This window comes from Wyeomyia smithii, chromosome 3 (genome assembly GCF_029784165.1).
Source record: "Wyeomyia smithii strain HCP4-BCI-WySm-NY-G18 chromosome 3, ASM2978416v1, whole genome shotgun sequence".
NCBI lineage: Eukaryota > Metazoa > Arthropoda > Insecta > Diptera > Culicidae > Wyeomyia > Wyeomyia smithii.
In genome coordinates this window covers 192,923,023-192,944,538 of record NC_073696.1, presented here as the reverse complement: position 1 = coordinate 192,944,538, position 21,516 = coordinate 192,923,023, and the positions used below count along the sequence as shown (strand labels likewise).

General features: G+C 37.5%; 1 protein-coding gene across 3 annotated transcripts in view; it reads right to left on the bottom strand.

Annotated features, from left to right (window-relative positions):
* LOC129727749 (organic cation transporter protein) overlaps positions 1–21,516 on the bottom strand; it is a 110,312-nt gene that overhangs the window by 75,783 nt on the left and 13,013 nt on the right. The window contains exon 1 of one of the 3 annotated variants that reach the window (XM_055685879.1): positions 1,752–2,449. The exons of 1 other annotated variant lie outside the window; for it this stretch is intronic. The gene's annotated coding sequence lies outside the window, so the exon portion shown is untranslated. Of the gene's footprint in view, positions 1–1,751; positions 2,450–21,516 lie in introns of those variants that run through there. One more of the 3 variants, XM_055685881.1, reaches the window with a different exon arrangement.

Here is a 21,516-nt window from a genome sequence, read left to right as displayed (position 1 = left end):
TTCAAAATTCGGGCGCAAAAATATAGTTTCACCGATCGATCTGAAAATTTACACAGTTGGTGTAGGACCCATAAGGAACACGAAAAGTGCATGGGAGCGAAAAATATGATTACATTGCTTTTTTCCCATCTAACAGAGTCCCAGTCTAATGACCATTATTGAACTACAAGTTCTACTAGCAAAGCAAAGCAAAGCCTTGGTGCTACCTACATTCCGATTCGGAACTCGACCTTCTGTATATTATACACAGACTTCGCAGCCAACTGTTAAGTGTACAGGACAATTGTGGGGCTAGCGCAACGATCCTACTGACACTAACAGTCTCTCCTGAGTTGAGACTCGAACCTACGGCGACTGGCTTGTTAGGCCAGCATCGTACCTCGAAACCGGCTGGAAGGGTACTAGCATTTAGTAAAAATTTTTGTTAACCAAAGACAATCTCTTTCTCATCTTTTATAAGCTTTGGTGTTATTTAACAATCCCTTTCTTGTTTATGTAATTATTTAATTATTTATTGCCTCAAATATGGTATTAATAATGAGTATGGTATTTATTTTTAAATGGCAGCTATAGGGTAACGGGGCTATTAAGGCCAGCTTTGGGAAGTGTTTGCACAGTTCATTAAAACCAAACACAATTTTTCAACATAAATACCTACTCTACTATACCATTGTTAAAAGCTAAGTGTCTATTTCCATATACACCGTTCAACAATGCAATATATTGAAAAATATCCTAGAAATATCAAAATTTAAACGAAGTACCAAAAACATATTTTGGCCCACCAAGTTTTTACTTTGGCCTACCTTTATATCTACAGACTTGTATGGAAATAGTTCGGACTAATTCTTTTTAAGATCATCATCGGTATTTTTAGAGCAAAAATAGTGGGTTTGAGGAGAACATCCTTCTGCTGTTAATTCTAGTAAATTTTGGGCATCTAAAAATGAAATGATTTGGCTTATAGCGGTTTGACAGGCATTCTCATCTAATTTCATATCGTTAAATGTGATAAATTAAGAAGTAATTACCTGAAAATTGTCACAAGCTGCTTCTTTGTGCACGTTCAACGGCCGAACGGTAATCAAAGAGATGTCGAAACTTGGCATGACCAAAATATGTTTGCTTCAGAAAGAGGCAAACATATTTCGGCCATGCGTTTAACCACTTTTTCAACTTTTTCCAACATGTTAGAGTATACAAACTGTTTCTATGACATTTTATTAATGTTACTACAACAACGAATTGTTTCATAAGCATACATATTTGTTACAATAGCTTCCGGACGTTGACTTGTATATTACCACTTCCTCTTGACTTTGGGTTGACTCAGCCATGACTTTGAATATGTCTGAACTAATTCCAAATTAACACTACCTAGAGCCAGTTTTTCGCCGAAAATTATAGTGTAGTATGATTCTTAGGTGTGTTATTCAACGTTGCATGCATAGTTTTCTAATATTCATTGAATTTATCAGATAAAATGCGTAAAGTGCTACCGGGTGGGCCAAAATATGCCTGTGGGCCAAAATACCCCCGTTACCCTACACACGCTTGATTTTTCATCTTACTAAAATACTCAAAATACTCAATTAACCCTTAAGAGCTTGCATTTTTGTGTACAATTACAGTGTTAATGCTTCGACCTTGAATTAATCCTATCCTAGCGCCAGCCACTCAAATAAAAGCGCCAAACGTATACCTCCATACCAGACATAATCCCTCGAATTCATTATCCTTATATAACGTACCTTTTTATTCCACACCAAATGACAATTTTGGTTAATTTTTCATCCAGCGCAAATAATCAGTGATTTATTCAAACGAGCAATTCAAGCGCAAGTCCATTAAATTTGGCTCCACTGCACTGTTTCCCGATCGATTGTACCGAGCTAAGCGATCATCGACTAGTAGTACCTACCTATATTCTAGATAGCATCATTTGCGCACTTGTTTGTCTCAGCGACAAGGGGGTCAACACAAATATTTCACTTATTCAAAACAGACACCTCTCAATGCAGTTCGATTTATCTTATCGAATCGATCTGAATCTTCTTTGTGTACGACGAATTCCTCCCTCCGTCGTCGCAACCTCGTTTGAATCATGCTCATGCGCGAACCGCGCTTATTCGCAATCACCGCTAGCCCCGGTTTTATCAAGATTCCGATTTCAATTAATCTCACCAGACATGACGATCATTAAACAATAATGTCTTTATTAGTATCTAGCGGACCGTGTAGAAGAATCTGCGAAGCAAATCACGGCTGGTAAACACACCCACACGCAGACACTGGCACGCGGCTTAGTTGCGACTTGCGTTGTATCTCAAGCGAAGCTAAGGAATTTTATTTCTTCAATCGAACTTCCAAATCGGTTTTCAATTTTTTTTTCTGTAGAATCCGTCACGCGAAATTTTCTACTCCGTCCATCACGACGGCAAACCACAACGAAACTGAATGCTTACCGGCATGGTGTGGTGATAGTCTCGCGACGACACACGGGATGCGCGGTTTATTTTGCAAGTGTGATGTGGCGATCGCTGCCGATTCCCGCCCATCATCCCCCCAGATATTGACTAATCGGATTGATGGTGCGCGGGGTATTGAGCATCGCTTCACATGTCGAGCCATAGCCAAACGGTGCATAGACCGAGTGCGCGTAAATACACCAAACAAAAATTGCAACACTGTTCTAGCGAAGTAACGGCGTTTGATGCCGAATGCAGCCCGCCATTGATGAAGAAGAATGTGCGATCGCGACAGCAGAATAATATATTATCTGCACTGGCAATACTGTAACCAACTGGCAGGTTGTTATAAAATGGTCAACAATTGAACTTTCATTTGCTACTAACGAACTACAGAATAATACTAACCTAAAGGTATGCGCTGACTTACTTTTCGTAGATCCGGTTATCTGAATCTAGTTACGCTTGGCACTCGTTATCGCGTGATGTTACCGGGATCAGGCCATTCACCGAGATGATTTCAAATCCAACCGCTTCGCAAAATGCCTCTAATTAAAGTTATCAGCATAATAATTCAATTGTGTTGTGTTCTTCCGGCGAAACATAACTAGTTGAGGGTGAGTTTAGTATTGGAATGGTAATGGAGGGAATATCTCATTACAATCGCAACTGATTGTCAATATTCAAATTATCAGATGATCTAGTTCGGTGTTGAATTTACATTTGTATGCTATTACAACAAGCTGACTAGTCTAAAAAATATTTCACAATTTGAAATTAATCCAACAAAACAGGACAAGAGTAGCACCACATCTGTTCAACTGAAGAACCAAAAATGAGACAAAATCTCTTTATTTTAAGTATCGACATCTAGCGGTGGAGAGAACGCATTTTACACTCGAAATTTTATTACGCTTATATTCCATTCATTCACAAAAGGACTGTATGAGCTCTCGCCGCTTTTTCGCCGAGAGAATCCTTTGTTCTCCCCGGTACTGCGAGGGTGCCTTTTCATGATAATCGTACAGTACCACCCGCATACGTGCAACGGTTTTTATGTAAATATATTTCTGATGGATTTCATTGTTGCCCGAGTTGAAAACTAAATATCTTGGCTAACGACAATCATTTTTTTACATTGTACCTAATGTCGTAAGCAGTGCTGTGTATAGCGCGTCTGATATGCATTACTTGCAATGTTAAAATAAACGGTACGAGAAAAAAATATTGTCGTTGGTCGAGAAATTTACTTTCCAAGTCCAACGAAAATATTCAAGTAAATCAACTAACAGGTTAAAATAGTTTCATCAGTCGCGAGGTGTATGATCCAAGAAAATTTGTTAAACAATGTTTCAATGGTTGAAAAGTTTTTAGTTTAATTTGTTCTATTGACGTTGATTGTGAATTGTTACTAAATCTCCGCTTTAAAAATCTCTTGAATGCGGTCCTGTCTTAACTTGATTTTGATAGATTCAACTAGTCAAGATCACCTTTTAGCCTGGTCATTAAAGCAAAAAAAAGTAATTTTTTGGTGCATGTTCAAACTATTGGAGCGAACTGTTCGAACGATGCACTGTAAAATCAATGTAGGATGGAACAGCAAAAAATGAATGCGAAAGCTTGGGCACCGATTTGCTGCAGAGTTTTGTTCGAAGTTGCATATCTGTTCTGTGGTAGCACCCTAGATTGTAAAATATTGAGACCCAAGTTGGTAAAATATTATGAACTTCAAACGCGGCTCAATATGAAACAAAACGATAATTAGGATAAGTCGCATTAGTTTCAAAGGATAACAGTTTTAAACTTCCCTTTTAACATACATATTTTTACATATGTGAAACTCAAATTCACACAAATCAAAATCCAAAGGTTCACCAGCATTTTTTCGTAGCTTCTACGAACGCAAATAAATTCAAATGCTAAATGCACATCCCGTGTCAACAAACGTCGAACAAGACACCGTGCATTCCACACTCGTCACTCTCGGAAGCGCCAACCAGCTGCTCAACAACACTTTGCCAACAATATTTACCTAATTCGTCACTAAAGTACACTGTACAAGGAGCGACTTTATATGCGCACCGCGCGCTTTGATCAAACACGGTATTGATTAATGAATCGGCCCGAATGCACAGTCACGTCATTCGCGATTTGTTTTCGCTCAAGTCAATTTGTACACAACATTCATTTCCAAACGAGCCCCAGAAGGCACTTGGAACTATAATATTAATAATAATTGCCGACACCACTTTAATCATTCTCGACCCCTAAGCTAATCAGCCGCGATCGATGGACGGCAGTTTGCAGTAAGATGCAATCCGCGAACACAAAATAACTCTTACAAATTATTTATTGCTTCATTTCACCATACGCTTTCTTGATCCTTTCCCCATCATACAAGCGATCATCACAATAAATCATTATTTACTATCAAAACATGTCGACAGGAGCAAGTGTGTTTACACAATCGTTAATGGGTGTTAATGAAGTTTACGGAATTTGCGGAAAAGTACTGAAACGAAAACAAACAAATCAATCTACTGCATGGTGAAAAGAATCTTTGTTACACTATCAAATTATGTCGGTGTTTATTCATGACGTATCGCGCACATTTGTACTATAAACGGATACAATGAGGGTGATTATCTAAATATATTTTATACACGAGTGCTTCATTTAAAACGAAATAAATATAAATAACCTCAAACTTCTGCGGTCGGTAACAACGATTATCAAATATAAAAATTTAATAATCTTTGAATGCGTCAAAAAGATAACCTATAGCCAAAAAATCTGTCTTGAGGATTTCATGTATCTTTAACCCTCTAGTGCCCAGTGCCGCCTTTAAACGGTATTCAGTGAAACCTCCAAAAAGCTCCAATCAATACATAAAAAAATGTATAAAGATTCATAGTGATTTTTTCGAAGTCCGTCTGAAAAATAACTTGGGCACTAGAGGGTTAAGTTGAAAAATTTTGTTGATAATGTAATTGATAACTAGCTTTACAATAAACGTATTTGATATTTACAGTACTTCCATATAGCTTTGATCTCTCATATTATCTTGAAATAACGCATACTTCGTGTTAAATTTGGCAATTATCTTTGGAAAACGGAAATAAATTCATTATATGTACACTCATGTAAATTGAATGAAGTCAAGTAGGGTGAGTGGAGACGACTTTGTCAAATTACTAATTTTAATTACGTTCGCCTATAAATGTATGCAACTAGAATCTATTTAGTTTCTTGTACTTAGAGCAGTTCTAATTTACATAGTGAGTTGCAAAAAATAATTTTCATTGGTGTAGATCATGATTGTAAGTTAATTATAGTCGAACGTAACTAAATTTTATCAACATTTTTAATAAAATTAGAAACAACCTACCAAAAAAATGATGTGTGAACAAAAAAAATGGAAATTTTATAAAATAGAGGATAAGTAGTTAAAGAGGTTGACTATAAAACACTACCGCAAGGTTAACGTAAAGTTACGACAGCTTGTCTTAGTTCAATGCATTTTTTGCAATAGGTTTGTGAATACACTTGATTGGGGTTAATCAGTTTAATGGTGTGAAGCGGTAAATGTCAGTGATAATTCTCTTTTAACTCTCTTTTTTCTAATTGATTGGTAACCTAGAAGAGAAGCGTTGATTTTGGATTGCCATTTACCAATGACATGGAATGGTTCTTATTTTCTTGTTATTCTCCGCTCCACACAGACAGCAAGCAAACAAGACATAACGATCCGGACATGTTCAGCACTGCTTTGCAGTGCAGCGGTCCGTCTGTTGATCCGTGTGGAACGCTGCGATCGAATGAGTCGCCTGCTCAGCCTTGCTGCGCTAAAATCAGCTGCTGCTCTCCCGGCTCAACAAGGTTCTACAATTTTCAAAAGTACAATAGTTAGCATTACAAAATCACAATTTACCGCATTTTGGTGGACGCATAGCTAATTATCTAATAGATCCTATAGACTGAAACTGACTGAGTTTCAAGCATTCGAGAGTGGACAATTTTCGTGGAGCTCTCAATGTTTCCAGTTTTCAATTTATACCTCTGAGAAAATCATTTCAAATCGCCTGAAAATACGCGAAAATTTAATCGACCATTTTTGATTTAAATGAAACTTTGCACGCGTATTTGGCTTAGCAAACTAAGCATTTTTCACAGGTGGAGAGATTTTTTACACCCATGAGTTACATTCTAAAAGGGCGTATGCCTTTTGGCATAGGTTTTATTCGAAGCATTGTAGCCCAGAAACCGTTGGTTGTATAGAAAAACTGTCTGAGAATGAGTTGTACCGAATCGAAAATGCACCATAAAAAAATTATCCACTGTACAAAAAAATTTTTTGACAAAAAAAAGTTTAAAATAAACATTAAATTTCAATTTAAAAAAAAAGAGTTGAATTTTTTTTTATTTTTTTTTTCAAGAAACTTGACGTTGATACGCAACTTTTAAAAAAAAAGTCCAGGATGGAGAAATGAAAAATAATTTTTTTATGGTAGATTAATTTTTTTATGAAAATTCTAATTCAAACATATTTCAAAATATTTGTATTCTGATGATTTCAAAAGATGCAGAGAGTCATTTTGAATCAAAAAGCTCTTGGTAGCGAACATTCTAAAGGCATTGGTTTTCGAGTTATTTTTAATTTAAGCTCGAAAAATTATAATTATTTAGGAAAATACACGTTTTTCTCAATTTGTCCATAGTTCTCCAGCAAAAACCTTACGTTCATTGGAATGCTTGATCGAAAATATACAATTCATTCTTTGACAACAAAACGATTGGGCGAAAGGTTCTCAAAAAAAGAGTTAAGTGTTCTAAGTGATATAAATATAAGAATCAAATATTTATTTTCGAGTTTTATTATCTCAGGAACATATTTTTTTATGACATAGATACTTTACAGAACTAGTTTCACCTTATATTTTATATACATCATAAGTAAATGATTCGTCATCTTTCGAAAACAGCTTCGTTTGTATCTTATTTTCTGAAATCGGAACAAAAGAGTAATACTTTTGTGTGGCAGCTATTATTATAGATTTTTTGAAAATATTGCCCCATTCTGTTACTCCTTGTTCATATTCTTCATATGATACCCAACTAAATGACATTTTTGATGAATTTGAATTACTTTTCTGATTAGACCAATCATACAATTCTTTTGCGCTTGTAATGGGATGTTCATGTTCTTTAGCTAAACTTGCATTTCCTGCCATTCGTTTTAATATGCCACCCATTGCATCGCATGGGCCTTTACCATGAGAAGTCGCAAAAAAATGCCACTCTGCATCGACGTTATATTTTGTTTTGAACATGCAAAGACTTGCAAAGTTTTTTCTATTTTTATATTGTGAGGCAGCTTCATCAGACATAAATATCGCTTTTTTAACTCTATTGTTGTTTTCAAAATTCTCATTAATTTGGCAATGAACACCTGAACCGCAACAGTATCATGATGGAATACTTCCGATATTATGATGAAGCTGATATTCTTAAGTGTTCCAGATTCTGAATAGTAAACAACGAAGGGATGAATGGTGACTTGACTATCATTCCAATAACTACACGAATCACAAATTGATAAAGACGTATTAAAATGAGCTTGACTGTTCAATATTTTTAATTTTGCAATAACGTTTTCGTTTAATTTGCGTAAGCTTGATGAGCACCGATGATCAGGAAAGGGTTTACAGCATTTGGGCTTGTGTATTCCATGTTCACTTTATTCATCTTCACAAAATGCAAACTGTTACTAACACATCTGGAGTAGTGCAATCGTATTTATATACGAAAACAGATATTATAGGTAACCCAGTTGTTATTGGTTGCGTACTTTACAAACAGTTATTATTAGTAAACAAGTAGGTAGTGTTGCACGGCAAACATATTTTTTTATAAAACATTCGGCAAGGGGGAACGTATAGGTAGGCTAAGGTTTAGCGCCTGAGTTATTTATCCAATTGTTTTGTTGTCAAAGAATGAATGGTATGTTTTTGATCAAGCCTTCCAATGAACGTATGGTTTTTGCTGGAGAACCATGGACAAATTAAGAAAAACGTGTATTTTCCGAAATATTAATAATTTTTCGAGCTTAAATTGAAAATACCAAGAGCTTTTTGATTCAAAATGACTCTCTGCATCATTTAAAATCATCAGAAAACAAATATTTTGAAAAATGTTTAAATTAGAATTTTTATAAAAAAATAATCTACCATAAAACAATTATTTTTCATTTCTCCATCCTGGACTTTTTTTAAAAAGATGCGTATTAACGTCAAGTTTCTTTAAAAAAAAATAAAAAAAAAATTCAACTCTTTTTTTTAAATTGAAATTTAATGTTTATTTTAAATCTTTTTTGTCAAAAAAAATTTTTTTGTACAGTGGATAATTTTTTATGGTGCATTTTCGATTCGGTACAACTCGCAAGTCGCTTTCGTTAGCGGTATTCCCGGAAATGTGGAAGAAATCTGTCTTGTTCCCAGCGTTCAAGAAGGGTGACAAGCGGAATGTATCGAATTACCGCGGTGTGACTTCGCTAAGTGCAGGATCCAAACTGTTTGAGATCCTGGTAAGCAATGAACTGTTTCGCGCAGCAAAATCGTACATATCGCAAGATCAACACGGCTTTTTCCCGGGAAGATCAACAGCAACGAACTTGGTGCAATTTACCTCTTTTTGTCTCAAATCCATGGAACAGGGAGCTCAGATCGACACAATTTACACTGACCTGAAATCAGCATTCGACAAAGTGAATCACCGAATTCTTTTGGCAAAAATGGATCGTATAGGCGTGGCAGCAAATGTGGTTCGATGGATGGAGTCATATTTGACCAACCGACAACTAAACGTCAAGCTTGGAATTACCGAATCTGACCCGTTCAGTAACTATTCTGGTGTTCCCCAAGGCAGTAACTTGGGGCCATTATTATTCTCCATATTTTTCAACGATGTTTGCTTCGCTGTACCAGAGGGGTGCAGGTTGGTGTACGCAGACGATTTTAAAATGTATTGGCTAGTGAAGACACCGGATGACTGCATAATACTACAGCAAACTATTGACATTTTCGCAAACTGGTGTGAGAGGAACCGGCTGACCATAAGCGTGAATAAGTGCATGGTTATCTCGTTTACTAGAAGGAAAACAATGATTCACTGGAACGATCACATTGGAACGGAGATACTGGAAAGAGTTAGCGTTGTGAAGGACCTTGGTGTCCTGTTGGACTCCGAGTTAAATTTTCGCGATCATCTCGCCTATACCATCAGCAAAGCCAACAGAAATTTGGGATTTTTGTTTCGACTATCCAGTGAATTCCGTGACCCCTATTGTCTACGTTCACTGTATTTTAGCTTAGTGCGGTCTATACTGGAATCAGCAGCCGTTGTATGGAGTCCCTCTCACAACGTCTGGGTTAACAGAATAGAAAAAATTCAAGCGAAGTTTGTAAGGTTTGCCTTAAGATTTCTTCCCTGGCAAAACCCCGACGAACTTCCATCCTACGAGAGCCGATGTCGCTTGTTGGGTATGGACACTCTTCAGAAGAGACGAAAGGTAATAAGAACTGTGTTTCTGGCTAAGGTGCTTGTAGGGGACATGAAGGCGCCCTGGATTCTCGCTCAGGTCGATTTAAACATCATCCCACGACCACTACGACAGCGAAGCTTCCTCCGGCTTCAACGCCATCGGACAGACTATGCACACCATGAACCGATAAGATGTATGTGTTTACTGTTTAATCTGTGTTACCATTTGTTTGATTTCAATATTAGTATTAGAATATTTTACGACCGTGTGACTTATTATAATTTTTAATCGTTCTTAGCAATTAAGTGTTCATGTAGACAATAATGTCCGATGAATGTAAATAAACAAATAAACAAATAAAGAAATGAACAAATAAACTCATTCTCAGACAGTTTTTCTATACAACCAACGGCTTCTGGGCTACAATGCTTCGAATAAAACCTATGCCAAAAGGCATACGCCCTTTTAGAATGTAACTCATGGGTATGCAAAATCTCTCCACCTGTGAAAAATGCTCAGTTTGCTTAGCCAAATACGTGTGAAAAGATTCATTCAAATCAAAACTGGTCGATATTCGACCATAGGTCATTTCGCGCGATCTTGCTCCTCTACATGTTTTGCCGTAAGACGTAACTCTACGTCAGAAAACTTTTTCCAAGCGAATGATGCATACCATACAGAAATATCTGAGAGACTTTTAGAAGTTATAAGATTAGTGTCGTTGTATAGTTAATTCAATTATTAGAGCACTCTGATGAGAGTCAAATTTAATTTATTTTGAGATAGAGAAGAGCAGGGATGTCCAAAAAACACAAATCAAGTGAGAATTGTTTCCCATCATAGCACTTTCAATCGGTTGCCAGTCTTCTGCAAATTCCTTAATTTCACAGCGTCATCTTTGTGGTTAAATTGTGAACATAGCTACGACTCCAAATTGAAGCTTTATCTATGAGTACCAAAAAACTTTATAGGATACCTAGCACATATTTCCTAGCCCCTTGTGCGATGCGGCAAAGATGCGCATAACTAACACCAATACCAACCGGCACGCTTCTAGCCATATTTGATCTTTTTTAACACTTTGAAGCTACTTTAGTTGACTCAGTGGCATCTAACTTGCAAATAGTAGGTGCACTCGAAGGTACTCCGAGGGATCCAGTTCATTTTTATAGTATCTTTAAAATATCAACGAACCAAGTTGAAGCAGCCACCGGCAAACAGAAACCTTCCAAAATGCCCTGTTTTATTGGCGTATCCTTCCCTTTTGTCAACTTCTTAAGATCCTACTCATCTGATCAAGCATTATAAGTAGTAATCGGTTCTGCTCGATATCAGACATGTTCCAATCCTTCTGAAGTAACCCAAGGAAGTAATCTTGAATCATTGCTGTTCGTACCATTAAATCGACCTAATGCTTTCATCTGGTTGCCGAATGCCATATGCGGATAATGTCAAAAACTACATGATAATCAAGCGCCTTGTATCGACATTCAGAGAATGGTGGACTGTTTTAAATAGTAATGCTTCCGTTATTGTAGATCTGCTTGTAATTTCAAATGCAACAAATTCATTACACGTAGGGGAATTGTTCCATTATTTATCTCAGCCCAAAATCGCATATTTTCTAACTAAACCAATCTACTAAACCATGGAATTGATTTTCTTAGTTCACTTTAGCTTTCACATGAAGTAGAATCTTAAAAAACTTACCTAAAATCTCTAAACTTGTTTTTATAGTCGGACATCTACACTCAAAAACTCATTTATTTCAATCATCTACCCAAGAAAACAAAATCCTCGCATTACTCTATTCGGCTAAAACGGGACTCGTTCAGCTGGCAACCAAAGTATTTTTTCTATCATTACCGGACCACTTAGAGCGGTGATTTAAGTTTTGGGATGAATATGGGAGCATTGTGAAAAATAGTTTGTATTACAAAACTCAGGATAAATCTAGCTTAGTTTACTAAATTTTCATTGCTGAGCGATTCCATGGGAGCGTGTAATCATATTTTGTTTATTTGTTCAATGATTTCGTGTAAATCTGGTATTTATTCCGTGCATTCTCCGTGAACGTCGGCTTAATGAGATAAAAATTTTAATTATTAAACAAAATCACTCACTACACTATGAATACTTTAATCTAAAAAATGTTCACCTCTTCTTTAAAAAAAACAAGCTTTAATCAGCAGAAATATATAAGATGAGTTTTTACAAATCCTATATTTCAAATGTATGTGTATGTATTGTTTTCACTGCGTTGAGACAAATAATCAAAAGTTGCCAAATGGGTTTAGGTTAATATAAAAAATCATACTGAAAATGTTGAATTATTAAGACATGAATGAAATAAATCGACAGCACTGCAGTGGTTACCTAGGCTGCCGGTTTTGTGCGTAAACAACCTATAACAGTACTAACTACGACTGTATGTGGCTACGTTCATTCGTGAAAGTGATTAAAAAAGTGATGAAGGATTATAACAAATCTTGATACTATGTTACGAACTTTTTGTATCAACTTGTGTTCTAAAATTAGTCTCGTTAATAGTTAAAATATCAATGTTCCTATCAAAATAACTTACTGATTATTACGAATTATAGCAAGTTTTGTAAGATTTTTGGCAGAAAAAGATCAAAATTAGTTAGAATGTTTGTTACAAATATAATGTTACAAATTTTGTTATAAATGGTCGGTGTGCGACCAAACCGAACCAAGCGCTATTTTGTTTTGAATTGAGTTTTTAACACCAGTGGATGTGAAAATGAATAATCTTTTTGCCTTTCTCCTAGAAAGGTGCCTTTCTCCTAGAAAGGTATAGCAATCACTGCAAAAACTAAAGGTATAAAAGTGCTCAAAAGGGCCAGATGTCGTATATCACTCGACTCAGTTCGACGAGCTGAGCATTTTCTGTATGTGTGTGTGTATGTGTGTGTTTGTGTGTATGTGTGTGTATGTAACGCTCTCCCAATCTCACTCGATTTTCTCAGAGATGGCCGAACCGATTTCAATGGAATTAATTGCAAATGAAAGGTCTAGTTGCCCCATAAGACCCTATTGAATTTTATTGTAATCGGATTTTTAGTTTCGAGGGTATGTATCAATGTGAAAATCAAGAAACATCAATATCTCAGAAACTGCACAACCGATTTGAACAAAATTAATTTCAAAAAACGGGCTACCTAAAAAACCCTCAACTTTTGAATTTTATGAAGATTGAACCTGTGGTTCAGAATTTATGGAAATAAACGTGTTCTGGAGACTATTTAATCTCACTCATGTTTCTCAGAGATGGCTGGACCGATTTTCATAAAATCAGTGTCATATGGAAGGTCTTGCTGCCCCATAAGACCCTATTGATTTTTTTTGTAATCGGACTATTAATTTGCCTGTTATGTTTAAAAATGTGAAATCCAGTTATGAAAACTTACAATAACAAACTTCATAACAATTTGATATGTGTTTCAAAAGTTTTGGAACGAAAAGAAATTCAAAGACTATTCAAAACTATACCAGCTTTGATCAATATATATATGGCCTTAACATGATTTAAATGTGGTACCATTTGAACGTTCCCGGTATCGCTCGTGATTGAATTGTTCGAAATTAAGAGTCATTTCTTTTATTTCGCTTTTTCTTAAGCACTAACATTACGTCAAATTTCTTATATTATTGTGGAACAGTACCACCGTCCCCCGTAGTTTAATTGGTCAAAACACCATGCCGGAGACAGGGATATTGCGGGTTCAAGTCCCTTCGGGATGCGGTATATTTTTCCAAATCTGTATCATATTTCCAGTTCGCTTATTTTTCGCTCTCTTTACTTCACATACTGTCTGCTTAATGAACCTGGATATAAGGGCTATTCCCACTGCTTCCGATCAGGGACCGGGCCGTGGCTGATCCGTGTGTCATCCGGGCTCGTTTGAGATTGATTGCATGCGTTCTTACGAACGCATTCACACCGACGCGACGTGCCCAGACCGGAGCAGCGCTGAGTTGCCGTCGTGCTGCCGCCGTGCGAGAAAAAAACTATCGTTGCCGACGATACTTTGTGTTGCCGGGAGAGTGCACGGAAGGCATTCGGGTAGATGCGTGCATGTAGTAGTAACATATTTTCGCTTTTGCTTTGCATTTGCATTCATGCATATTGCCGTCACAGTCAAACGTTGAATTATAGTTCGGGAAAAGTGTTGTGTTAAAAAAGTGTTGTGTTTTCTCAGCCAGAGCGCAGCGCAGGCACGGTTCGTACACGGCGCAGTGTGAATGCATTATAGTCCCGGACGGGACGCGGACACGGCCCGGATCCGGCCCGGCCCCGGAACGGAAGCAGTGGGAATAGCCCTATAAGCATTCATGTAAATCTATTTATACAAATAATAAGTTTGAATGAGAAAGGCTGAGTCTGACCGCTAGGTGGAATAATTTTTTTTTTTCATAAAAAAACGAAATCATCTGAACAGTTCATAATGATATTATAACGAAAATTCTCTGTAGCACCTTACGGAAAACATACGGGGTGAATAAGCTTTGAATGCCGATTACTCGAAATAATGTTTTTGGCGCATGGCTCGGTCTGGTCGCACGCCGCATGCTTAAAAAACACACTTTTAAGAATTCAAGTGTATGATAACAGAATTTGATATAATTCTGTATCATTCTGGTATATGAAGAATATTACAGGCTTTGTTATTTTTATCAAGTTCAGTTATATTTTTGTTACCCGTTTGTTATAATCGTTTGATCGGGTATGGGGGCGTCGCGAGATGAATATAGAACGGTGATTTAAGTTGTGGGATGATTCATCCCGGATGAATATGGGCGCGTTGTGAAAAATAGTTTGTATTACAAAACTCAGGATAAATCTAGCTTAGTTTACTAAATTTTCATTGCTGAGCGATTCCATGGAAGCATGTAATCATATTTTGTTTATTTGTTCAACGATTTCGTGTAAATCTGGTATTTAATCCGTGCAATCTTCGTGAACGTCGGCTTAATGAGAAAATTATGGAGAAATACCCTACAAAATCTGTATGGGAATCGACAAATTGGTTCTTACCACTTACTTTTCAAATTTTCACCAATAACACGTGTTATGTTGTCTGGTAGAGTATAGTTGTGCAATTCCACAAAAAAACGGGCAATCACTTTAAACGATCATTTCTGATATAAAAATTATAAATATGAATTATAAATATTTTCAGAGCCAGAACGGTTTGTTGGTATTTGTTTGACACGGCACAAAGTTTGGCAAATTTACACCCTGAAAATTTTTTTTTTATCATACAAAATAGGACGTCACACCGATCAAACAAATCGTTTTGACTCTAAAAATTTTTGTAATCATCGATTCGCTTGTTACGTAAACCCTTCTCACAAATTAGTCGGTGTTCAAAAAAAAATACCAATGGCACAAAATGACATTTTAAGTCCATTAGAACATCTGTGCAAAGTTCCAGCAAAACCAAATATCAGGATCTTAGTTTTAGTCTTCTCAAACTGAACAACCAATCACTACCGTTTTTCTCCAGCACAGCCGACACTAAAGTATACAAACGATTTGACTTTTCAAACGTTTTGTTTTTGTTATTGTTTCGCTCGCTGGAATGTACAACGACATGCCCACCGGAAGTATAATTATCGGTAGTCACGTATGGAATCTAACATGCACAAATAAAATCTTCATTGTCTATCCGATCACTGTAACCAGCGAATTATTTAGATACTGGAACCTGGATCGACCACTAACAAGCAGAGCTGCAGCAGTTCGCATCGCAGCCTGCGGCCATTTCAAATATGATATGTTTGTAAAGTTTGTATGATCGCAACACCCGCTCGGTTGATTACAGCCTTCTATAGTGGATGAATCAGCAAAGGAAACCGGCGGACCACACTGATGCTTGAAGATCACCTTCCACAGCGCTAGCTTTTGGAATTCCCGTCTGTGTGGGAAGCACCGTCCTACAGGCATTTCTGTACCACTGCTGATGGTTTCCGGGCATGTTGGTGATACTGTCCGGATCTGGAGTATTCGCTTCCAGCCGTTTTGATTCTGCTAGTAGTTAGTTGTACGTATACTGGTAGCGTGTGCTCATGTGTAGTATGTATTGTTTGCACTGTTAGCAAGTGTGTGAAAAACTAATTAGAGAACTAGAATCATCTCATATCATCAGCAAATGACAATCCACAATGACGATAAATTTGAAAAACTAGCCGGCGTCACTGCTATGGCACACCAATGCCTCTTTTCAGCGCCTTAAAATTATTCAATTGAAATATTATTATTATTTTGATTATTTTTGTCCCTCTCGCCAAAACGATGCTAAAAGTGATAAAAAAATTTATTTTTGAAACAATTTCCATTCAGGTCCACCCACTACTGAGCATGAGCATGAGCATGAGCATGATTGACCGCCCGCGGTTGCTACTCCGTTATTGCCAGATCAGCTGTAATTACACAGAGAACCAATGGATTATGCTTGGGATTAACAGTCATCCTCAATGTGTAACAACTGGTGACCTTAATCTTTATATTAGACAATACCAGCGCCGGCCGCATCCGAATGCAGGTCAAAGAAGGAGTGTGTATAGAAATATGTTGACGTGATACTCGCTTTATTGGAAGCCGAGAACACCTCTGCACTTCCACGAGAAATCACTGGGATGTTGGAGAAAAGGGTAAGATTTGCAGCAGGTTTCGTTTTGGTAAACGATGCGCTGAGTTCTAGAACCGGGTTCATAATATCAAATATCGCGCGTACGAGTTCATTATATCTTTTACGGAAATCATAACGCGATCCGAACTCATTCCGGTTGATGATGTAACACCGCAAAAATAAAGCGCACGCGAGGATACCGAACCTATGACTCAATCAAGACAGATTCAAATATTCGAACATCTGCTTATGAAGTCATTATGCAACTACCGAAACGTATCTCTCATTGACTTATCTCAGCTGACTACACAATGTTACGAAAGCTACGAGAGTTGAGCCTACGTTAACGCCTCGCTACTCCTATCACTTCTTCGTGAAGTGACCCTCTGTATACCGAAAACTATAACACGGTTATAACCAGTCTGTAGAAAATACAACCTCATGAAAGGTATCGACGCGGAGTCTCTAGATATTCGGTGACCCGGACATCTGGCTTTGAGCTTAACAGGTCGACTAACGACGTTTCTTGTAAATTGTTCGTCTGTTCTTGAAAAGCGATTTCTTGCTTTGAGACCGATTTAAAGCAGAAATAAACAATAGAGTATTATTAGAGCCACGCACAGGTGTGTGTGTGTGTGTGTGTGTGGTATATTACACTACATTTCGAAAACATATATATGAGCAGAACTCTCCCGGGCCGGAGACGCGTTTACACCGAAGCATTATGCACGACCGCTCAATCCACGCCTACCGACGAAGACGCTCGGGAGTACGATATTTCACGCCGATTCTCTATTAGCTGTTGATGCGAGTGTTGCCTATCAAATAGAAAAATTGGCAAAGTTTCATGCATCCAAAGCCCCAATAGTTTAAAAAATGCAGATATGCAAATTGACCAAAATATATATCTTAAGTTTGTCGACAAAATGCCAAACTAGTCATAATTGGGACATAGTATACAAAAACCTCTGCTCAAAAGCTAAAAAAATCGAAAAAATTAAATCATAAGATTTCAGAAAAACTGGCGAATCTTCATGCATACAAAGCCGTAAAAAACATATATATTTTCACCAAATTGCCTTAAATTTATGCACAGAGTGCCAGACTAGCCACAATCAGGATATAATTGTCGTGAGCTCGTGTCACCCTGAAACAAGAATTGGTCATAATCAATAATCGATCAAAAGCTAGACAAACCGAAAAAATAAAACCGGTTAGTAGAAAACCTTATACTGGAATTTTTTTCTTATTACGCCAATAATCTATGGATGAGATTGCGAACAGCATTTGTAATTATACTACATGTAAAGCCATATCGCGTTCTACGCATTCAAAATCGTAAGAACATGAAAATGCACATATACAAACTAACCAATTCCATTCAGGTCCACCCACTACTACAAAAAAATGATTTCGAAGAGATAAGAAGTGCCATCGGTGTTGTGACAATGGGCAACCGACAAGTCGCTGATTTTCTGGTCATTGGAAATTACCATTTGCATATGACGCGGAATGATTCTCATTTTAGTGTTATTTCTGGCAGATATCCTTTAAGCTTAACTATCAAAAAATTTCTTAGGCTATGCCATTGCATGAAATTGGTAGTTTAATCTGTATTGCATATAACTAAATAACCTAATCACAGATTCTAATTTAGAGTTGTGCATGGAGCACAACAAGCTGTCGTTCTAGGAAGATGAGTGCTGGAGACTAGGGGGGGGATGGTTAGTGCGTTCGGTTGAACTCCACCTCACTCTTTGAGCTATCTTCTCAGGTGTCTGTAAGCAGATTTCCTCACCACCCAAAATAAAATAATAATTCAAACTAGCTCGATTCAATTTCAAATACTGTGTTGGGTAAGAAAATTCAACACTGCTTTAGCTTCGGACCCAGTGTGATGGCTAGCTCTTCTAGCGACAGTAAGCGTACGGCAGTCTGAACATTACGAAATTACGAAAAATTGAACAAGCTATTATCCGGCGTCAACACCCAGATAACCAGAAATCGTATAAAAATGGCAATACAAAATCGTATAAACATCCAGTTTCAATCGAAATTGTATAAAGTTCATGTTATAACCAGTTCAAGTTATCTTTCATCATATATGGGTCGTACAGTCCGTGATATATGACTACATATTGTTCCTCGTATAAATGCACACAAAAAATCAGGTTTCATCGCAGTAGAGTCGTCTACAGTGCTAAACTTAATTGCAGTGCAAAATTGTAGGATTTCGAATTTATGTGATCCACGTTGATATTCATATTCCTTGAAAACTCCTATAACAGTTGTAAGAGGATAGCATAATAAATTTTCTACAATTTACTTTTTCGTGACAGTTAAAATCGTGTATTATGAAACACGAAATCGTTGAATAGTATAGAATGATATCATTTTTATGTCAAATTTAATTAAAATTAAAATGTCCCTTTCAGCAACTCTGGTTTTTAAAATCTAGTTCCTGAAAGATTTAAAGAATTGGGTATAAATCATGAACCCAGTTTTGACTAAAAGAAAAATCACCCAAAAAAATGGCACATACAGTCGGGTTTCACATAAACATGGGGAACGCCTTGAAGGATTTTTAATGTTTGTTGATTGCAATTGCTTGAATCGCCTAACAGTTAAAAAGAAGGTCGATGCAGATCGCATGTTATTATTCCTTCGTATATGAGGCAATAATGAGTTACACATTGACATCAGAGTCTATAAATAGATTTGAGTCAACATTGAAGACAATAAGTGACATTATATACGATTTGCAGGTTCATACGATTTGAGGCGTTCAACAGTACTAGATGAAACTCGTTGACATGTAGCATCGTAAAATGACTCTGAGGATAGGGAATAAGAGCAGTGATCAGAACGTTGGGGGTTCGAGGCTGAACACAGCCTTGTAAAATATAATAAAGAAAAATGCCGCATCCTACCTCAATAATTAATACATATCAAAGAATGTACTTATAAGTTAATGGTACGCGTAGTTTTCATTAAAAAAAATAATTGAAACTGTTGCTACTCAATTTTATGCTTTTTTTTTATTTGGAAAATTTAGGTTGTATATAATGCAAAATTTGTTCGCATTTCAGGTTACACACTGCTGCGTTTAAGTTCGTAGAGTATCGTGGTAGAAACATAATACGAGTGAAACGGAATTGTATGTATGCTTGAATTATGGAAATAGAAAATTGTACTAAGTAGCAAACAGAGTTGTACAGGGCATGACCAAACAACGTGCTCTATGTCGTGATAACCTTCACCACAGGCACAAATACCACTTTCCCCGAGCCCAACACGACGGAGATGCGCGTCAAATCTATAGTGATTGGACATAAGCCGGGACATCACGCAAATGAAATCCCGACCTACATCCAACCCCTTGAACCACGGGTTCGTCGACACCTTGGGGATTATGGAATGTAACCACCTTCCCAGTTCCCCTCTGGTCCAAGCATTTTGCCAACTGATGATCGTATTCTGACGTACAAATGAGAAAAATTCATTAAAGGCAATTGGTCTTTCATAAATTCCACCGTTTGTTGCGCCCACCTTAGCCAAAGAGTCCGCTTTCTCGCTGCCCGGTATCGAGCAGTGAGAAGGGACCCACGCTAAGGTAATCTGATACGATTTTTCGGATAAAGCACTCAGATTTCCCCGTATTTTCCCCAGGAAGTACGGAGAGTGCTTAACATCTTTCATCGATCGGAGAGCCTCAATGGAACTGAGACTGTCCGTTAAGATGAAATAATGGTCCGTGGGCATTTTTTCGATAATCCCTAGGGTGTACTGAATTGCAGCCGATTCTGCGACGTAAACAGAAGCAGGATTATCAAGCTTATGGGAGACGGTTAAATTGTTATTGAAAATACCGAAGCCAGTGGACCCATCAAGAAGTGATCCGTCAGTGTAGAACATATTGTCGCAGTTGATGTTTCGATATTTATTGGAAGAAATTTTGGGGATCTGCTGCACGCGTAAATGATCCGGGATTCCACGAGTTTCTTCTATCATGGATGTATCAAAAAACACAGTAGAATCAGAAGTATTTGATAAGTCATAAAACGGGTTTGAGAATTAAGTTCGATTAACCTTTCAAAATTTTCAATCACAGGACGGTTCAAGACCTCACATTTGATAAGAATGCGAGAAGACAGGCTCCAGAAGCGGGTTTTCAATGGTAGTACTCCAGCTAAGACCTCCAAACTCATCGTATGGGTCGACTGCATGCAACCCAAGGCGATACGCAAACAACGATATTGTATTCGCTCCAGTTTGATCAAATGTGTGTTTGCTGCGGAGCGGAAGCAGAAACACCCGTACTCAATGACAGACAATATCGTTGTTTGGTAAAGCCTTATAAGGTCTCCTGGGTGGGCTCCCCACCGTTGTCCGGTTATTGTACGAAGAAAATTCACTCTTTGTTGACATTTTTTCATCAGATACCTAACGTGACAACCCCAGGTGCCTTTAGTGTCGAACCAGACACCAAGATATTTGTGTACCAAAACCTGAGAAATCGTTTTACCCATTAATTGTGTTTGAAGCTGAGCAGGTTCATGCTTCCTAGAAAAAACTACTATCTCAGTCTTCTCCGGAGAGAATTCGATACCTAGCCCAAGCAGACAAATTGTCCAAGGTATCTTGCAATGGTCCTTGCAAATCGGCAGCTTTGGCTCCTGTAACAGAGATTACACTGTCGTCTGCAAGTTGTCTTATCGTGCATGAATTTGCCAGACATTCGTCGATGTCATTTACATAAAAGTTTTAAAGAAGGGGGCTTAAACATGAGCCCTGGGGAAGACCCATGTAGCTAATGCGAAAAGTTGCCAAATCGCCGTGCGTAAAATGCATG